Source organism: Schistocerca serialis, unplaced genomic scaffold, assembly GCF_023864345.2.
Source record: "Schistocerca serialis cubense isolate TAMUIC-IGC-003099 unplaced genomic scaffold, iqSchSeri2.2 HiC_scaffold_640, whole genome shotgun sequence".
NCBI lineage: Eukaryota > Metazoa > Arthropoda > Insecta > Orthoptera > Acrididae > Schistocerca > Schistocerca serialis.
The window spans coordinates 23,571-29,570 of NW_026048234.1; the positions used below are offsets into that span (position 1 = coordinate 23,571).

The 6,000-nt window shown below is 55.5% G+C and overlaps 10 non-coding genes across 10 annotated transcripts; all 10 read right to left on the reverse strand.

Annotated features, from left to right (window-relative positions):
- Positions 1–95: 95 nt before the first annotated feature.
- Positions 96–177, reverse strand: Trnal-cag (transfer RNA leucine (anticodon CAG)). Its single transcript has one exon. It is a non-coding gene; the product is annotated as a tRNA-Leu (tRNA).
- Positions 178–257: 80 nt separating this feature from the next.
- Trnal-aag (transfer RNA leucine (anticodon AAG)) lies at positions 258–339 on the reverse strand. The gene has a single exon. It is a non-coding gene; the product is annotated as a tRNA-Leu (tRNA).
- A 1,083-nt stretch (positions 340–1,422) lies between these two features.
- On the reverse strand, positions 1,423–1,504 carry Trnal-cag (transfer RNA leucine (anticodon CAG)). The gene has a single exon. It is a non-coding gene; the product is annotated as a tRNA-Leu (tRNA).
- Positions 1,505–1,584: 80 nt separating this feature from the next.
- On the reverse strand, positions 1,585–1,666 carry Trnal-aag (transfer RNA leucine (anticodon AAG)). Its single transcript has one exon. It is a non-coding gene; the product is annotated as a tRNA-Leu (tRNA).
- A 1,080-nt stretch (positions 1,667–2,746) lies between these two features.
- On the reverse strand, positions 2,747–2,828 carry Trnal-cag (transfer RNA leucine (anticodon CAG)). Its single transcript has one exon. It is a non-coding gene; the product is annotated as a tRNA-Leu (tRNA).
- Positions 2,829–2,909: 81 nt separating this feature from the next.
- On the reverse strand, positions 2,910–2,990 carry Trnal-aag (transfer RNA leucine (anticodon AAG)). The gene has a single exon. It is a non-coding gene; the product is annotated as a tRNA-Leu (tRNA).
- A 1,084-nt stretch (positions 2,991–4,074) lies between these two features.
- On the reverse strand, positions 4,075–4,156 carry Trnal-cag (transfer RNA leucine (anticodon CAG)). The gene has a single exon. It is a non-coding gene; the product is annotated as a tRNA-Leu (tRNA).
- An 81-nt stretch (positions 4,157–4,237) lies between these two features.
- Positions 4,238–4,320, reverse strand: Trnal-aag (transfer RNA leucine (anticodon AAG)). The gene has a single exon. It is a non-coding gene; the product is annotated as a tRNA-Leu (tRNA).
- A 1,085-nt stretch (positions 4,321–5,405) lies between these two features.
- Trnal-cag (transfer RNA leucine (anticodon CAG)) lies at positions 5,406–5,487 on the reverse strand. Its single transcript has one exon. It is a non-coding gene; the product is annotated as a tRNA-Leu (tRNA).
- An 81-nt stretch (positions 5,488–5,568) lies between these two features.
- Positions 5,569–5,650, reverse strand: Trnal-aag (transfer RNA leucine (anticodon AAG)). Its single transcript has one exon. It is a non-coding gene; the product is annotated as a tRNA-Leu (tRNA).
- Positions 5,651–6,000: the final 350 nt, after the last annotated feature.

A 6,000-nucleotide genomic window follows, 5' to 3' on the forward strand; every position in this document is an offset into this window, starting at 1 on the left:
CTGTGCTACGACAGTTTAAGAAAGCGACGCTCACGCTTTGCTGCGCTTTTTCCTTCGCGGGAAATCAGTGCTCCTGTTTTCGAGACGGAAAACGTTGGCAGCGGTGGGATTCGAACCCACGCCTCCGAAGAGACTGGTGCCTGAAACCAGCGCCTTAGACCGCTCGGCCACGCTACCTACGCGACGCGGCGGTCACAGGAGCTGCGTTCTACCCCACGAGAACACACCGCAATGGCACAAAAACGAGAAGTAAAAATTGGCAGCGGTGGGATTCGAACCCACGCCTCCGAAGAGACTGGTGCCTTAAACCAGCGCCTTAGACCGCTCGGCCACGCTACCTACACCAGTGTTCCTGGCATTTGTAGAATGCAGTGCACGACACAGCTTCCTGATCTGTTGCGACTGGTTGCTCGAACATCGCACCTCAAACGACTGCCCTTTTCGAATAGAGATTAACTACACAGGCAGCTGCCAGCGCCCTGGTGCGGCGGCATCGCGTGTTTATAAGGATTCGGTAGTGCCACCTGCAGCCTGAGGAACATGAGCACAAAATCAGGAGGGCACCGTGATTTCAATCACTGGGTCACTATCGTCATTGCAGCGACAGCAAGGCAGAACTTTAAAAAGTGCCGTGACCCGGATTCGAGCCTGGGTTGTCGCGGCCACAACGCAATGTCCTGACCACTAGACGATCACGGCCACGGAGCCACCGCGGAATTCAACTCTCGCGACTGCAAGTGGCTGTGCACAGCAAAGCTCGGCCGACTGTGTCTCGCAACAGCTGTGTCAGACGCGGTCTCCATTATATGTATACTGGCAAACGAACGTGCCCGCGCTGATGGACACTGAGCAGAGTGGTTAGCTGCATTCAACCCCCGTGGCAATGTCTTGCAGTCCTCCAAGTCTGTTGGCCGCAGGTATGTGCCCGGATAAGAGGTGGACAGATGTCGCATCTCTCTCGCCGTCACTTGTGGCCGCGAATCATATTTTACGTAGTTTTCTGCAAGCGTCAGCGGAGCGTCAGTCGAGCTAAGTCGGGACAAGTCGCATAAGAGGAGCAATAAAATGTGCATTTCCGGTACCGGGAATCGAACCCAGGCCTCCTGGGCGAGAGCCAGGCATCCCAGCCACCAGACGACACCGGATAACGACACAAGCACTCGTCCAACAAACTCGGCGAGCGTCCACCCGCTACTTGACGACAACTGCAAAAATTAACGTTTCCACTTCGTAGAACGGCATGCTCGGGACGTATCTCGTGGAGACGAACGCCAGCAATCATGAGACCAAACTGCGCCGGTGAATCCTGTTGTTACACCACGCACCACTGTGCTACGACAGTTTAAGAAAGCGACGCTCACGCTTTGCTGCGCTTTTTCCTTCGCGGGAAATCAGTGCTCCTGTTTTCGAGACGGAAAACGTTGGCAGCGGTGGGATTCGAACCCACGCCTCCGAAGAGACTGGTGCCTGAAACCAGCGCCTTAGACCGCTCGGCCACGCTACCTACGCGACGCGGCGGTCACAGGAGCTGCGTTCTACCCCACGAGAACACACCGCAATGGCACAAAAACGAGAAGTAAAAATTGGCAGCGGTGGGATTCGAACCCACGCCTCCGAAGAGACTGGTGCCTTAAACCAGCGCCTTAGACCGCTCGGCCACGCTACCTACACCAGTGTTCCTGGCATTTGTAGAATGCAGTGCACGACACAGCTTCCTGATCTGTTGCGACTGGTTGCTCGAACATCGCACCTCAAACGACTGCCCTTTTCGAATAGAGATTAACTACACAGGCAGCTGCCAGCGCCCTGGTGCGGCGGCATCGCGTGTTTATAAGGATTCGGTAGTGCCACCTGCAGCCTGAGGAACATGAGCACAAAATCAGGAGGGCACCGTGATTTCAATCACTGGGTCACTATCGTCATTGCAGCGACAGCAAGGCAGAACTTTAAAAAGTGCCGTGACCCGGATTCGAGCCTGGGTTGTCGCGGCCACAACGCAATGTCCTGACCACTAGACGATCACGGCCACGGAGCCACCGCGGAATTCAACTCTCGCGACTGCAAGTGGCTGTGCACAGCAAAGCTCGGCCGACTGTGTCTCGCAACAGCTGTGTCAGACGCGGTCTCCATTATATGTATACTGGCAACGAACGTGCCCGCGCTGATGGACACTGAGCAGAGTGGTTAGCTGCATTCAACCCCCGTGGCAATGTCTTGCAGTCCTCCAAGTCTGTTGGCCGCAGGTATGTGCCCGGATAAGAGGTGGACAGATGTCGCATCTCTCTCGCCGTCACTTGTGGCCGCGAATCATATTTACGTAGTTTTCTGCAAGCGTCAGCGGAGCGTCAGTCGAGCTAAGTCGGGACAAGTCGCATAAGAGGAGCAATAAAATGTGCATTTCCGGTACCGGGAATCGAACCCAGGCCTCCTGGGCGAGAGCCAGGCATCCCAGCCACCAGACGACACCGATAACGACACAAGCACTCGTCCAACAAACTCGGCGAGCGTCACCCGCTACTTGACGACAACTGCAAAAATTAACGTTTCCACTTCGTAGAACGGCATGCTCGGGACGTATCTCGTGGAGACGAACGCCAGCAATCATGAGACCAAACTGCGCCCGGTGAATCCTGTTGTTACACCACGCACCACTGTGCTACGACAGTTTAAGAAAGCGACGCTCACGCTTTGCTGCGCTTTTTCCTTCGCGGGAAATCAGTGCTCCTGTTTTCGAGACGGAAAACGTTGGCAGCGGTGGGATTCGAACCCACGCCTCCGAAGAGACTGGTGCCTGAAACCAGCGCCTTAGACCGCTCGGCCACGCTACCTACGCGACGCGGCGGTCACAGGAGCTGCGTTCTACCCCACGAGAACACACCCGCAATGGCACAAAAACGAGAAGTAAAAATTGGCAGCGGTGGATTCGAACCCACGCCTCCGAAGAGACTGGTGCCTTAAACCAGCGCCTTAGACCGCTCGGCCACGCTACCTACACCAGTGTTCCTGGCATTTGTAGAATGCAGTGCACGACACAGCTTCCTGATCTGTTGCGACTGGTTGCTCGAACATCGCACCTCAAACGACTGCCCTTTTCGAATAGAGATTAACTACACAGGCAGCTGCCAGCGCCCTGGTGCGGCGGCATCGCGTGTTTATAAGGATTCGGTAGTGCCACCTGCAGCCTGAGGAACATGAGCACAAAATCAGGAGGGCACCGTGATTTCAATCACTGGGTCACTATCGTCATTGCAGCGACAGCAAGGCAGAACTTTTAAAAAGTGCCGTGACCCGGATTCGAGCCTGGGTTGTCGCGGCCACAACGCAATGTCCTGACCACTAGACGATCACGGCCACGGAGCCACCGCGGAATTCAACTCTCGCGACTGCAAGTGGCTGTGCACAGCAAAGCTCGGCCGACTGTGTCTCGCAACAGCTGTGTCAGACGCGGTCTCCATTATATGTATACTGGCAAACGAACGTGCCCGCGCTGATGGACACTGAGCAGAGTGGTTAGCTGCATTCAACCCCCCGTGGCAATGTCTTGCAGTCCTCCAAGTCTGTTGGCCGCAGGTATGTGCCCGGATAAGAGGTGGACAGATGTCGCATCTCTCTCGCCGTCACTTGTGGCCGCGAATCATATTTTACGTAGTTTTCTGCAAGCGTCAGCGGAGCGTCAGTCGAGCTAAGTCGGGACAAGTCGCATAAGAGGAGCAATAAAATGTGCATTTCCGGTACCGGGAATCGAACCCAGGCCTCCTGGGCGAGAGCCAGGCATCCCAGCCACCAGACGACACCGGATAACGACACAAGCACTCGTCCAACAAACTCGGCGAGCGTCCACCGCTACTTGACGACAACTGCAAAAATTAACGTTTCCACTTCGTAGAACGGCATGCTCGGGACGTATCTCGTGGAGACGAACGCCAGCAATCATGAGACCAAACTGCGCCGGTGAATCCTGTTGTTACACCACGCACCACTGTGCTACGACAGTTTAAGAAAGCGACGCTCACGCTTTGCTGCGCTTTTTCCTTCGCGGGAAATCAGTGCTCCTGTTTTCGAGACGGAAAACGTTGGCAGCGGTGGGATTCGAACCCACGCCTCCGAAGAGACTGGTGCCTGAAACCAGCGCCTTAGACCGCTCGGCCACGCTACCTACGCGACGCGGCGGTCACAGGAGCTGCGTTCTACCCCACGAGAAACACACCGCAATGGCACAAAAACGAGAAGTAAAAATTGGCAGCGGTGGGATTCGAACCCACGCCTCCGAAGAGGACTGGTGCCTTAAACCAGCGCCTTAGACCGCTCGGCCACGCTACCTACACCAGTGTTCCTGGCATTTGTAGAATGCAGTGCACGACACAGCTTCCTGATCTGTTGCGACTGGTTGCTCGAACATCGCACCTCAAACGACTGCCCTTTTCGAATAGAGATTAACTACACAGGCAGCTGCCAGCGCCCTGGTGCGGCGGCATCGCGTGTTTATAAGGATTCGGTAGTGCCACCTGCAGCCTGAGGAACATGAGCACAAAATCAGGAGGGCACCGTGATTTCAATCACTGGGTCACTATCGTCATTGCAGCGACAGCAAGGCAGAACTTTAAAAAGTGCCGTGACCCGGATTCGAGCCTGGGTTGTCGCGGCCACAACGCAATGTCCTGACCACTAGACGATCACGGCCACGGAGCCACCGCGGAATTCAACTCTCGCGACTGCAAGTGGCTGTGCACAGCAAAGCTCGGCCGACTGTGTCTCGCAACAGCTGTGTCAGACGCGGTCTCCATTATATGTATACTGGCAAACGAACGTGCCCCGCGCTGATGGACACTGAGCAGAGTGGTTAGCTGCATTCAACCCCCGTGGCAATGTCTTGCAGTCCTCCAAGTCTGTTGGCCGCAGGTATGTGCCCGGATAAGAGGTGGACAGATGTCGCATCTCTCTCGCCGTCACTTGTGGCCGCGAATCATATTTTACGTAGTTTTCTGCAAGCGTCAGCGGAGCGTCAGTCGAGCTAAGTCGGGACAAGTCGCATAAGAGGAGCAATAAAATGTGCATTTCCGGTACCGGGAATCGAACCCAGGCCTCCTGGGCGAGAGCCAGGCATCCCAGCCACCAGACGACACCGGATAACGACACAAGCACTCGTCCAACAAACTCGGCGAGCGTCCACCCGCTACTTGGACGACAACTGCAAAAATTAACGTTTCCACTTCGTAGAACGGCATGCTCGGGACGTATCTCGTGGAGACGAACGCCAGCAATCATGAGACCAAACTGCGCCGGTGAATCCTGTTGTTACACCACGCACCACTGTGCTACGACAGTTTAAGAAAGCGACGCTCACGCTTTGCTGCGCTTTTTCCTTCGCGGGAAATCAGTGCTCCTGTTTTCGAGACGGAAAACGTTGGCAGCGGTGGGATTCGAACCCACGCCTCCGAAGAGACTGGTGCCTGAAACCAGCGCCTTAGACCGCTCGGCCACGCTACCTACGCGACGCGGCGGTCACAGGAGCTGCGTTCTAACCCCACGAGAACACACCGCAATGGCACAAAAACGAGAAGTAAAAATTGGCAGCGGTGGGATTCGAACCCACGCCTCCGAAGAGACTGGTGCCTTAAACCAGCGCCTTAGACCGCTCGGCCACGCTACCTACACCAGTGTTCCTGGCATTTGTAGAATGCAGTGCACGACACAGCTCCTGATCTGTTGCGACTGGTTGCTCGAACATCGCACCTCAAACGACTGCCCTTTTCGAATAGAGATTAACTACACAGGCAGCTGCCAGCGCCCTGGTGCGCGGCATCGCGTGTTTATAAGGATTCGGTAGTGCCACCTGCAGCCTGAGGAACATGAGCACAAAATCAGGAGGGCACCGTGATTTCAATCACTGGGTCACTATCGTCATTGCAGCGACAGCAAGGCAGAACTTTAAAAAGTGCCGTGACCGGATTCGAGCCTGGGTTGTCGCGGCCACAACGCAATGTCCTGACCACTAGACGA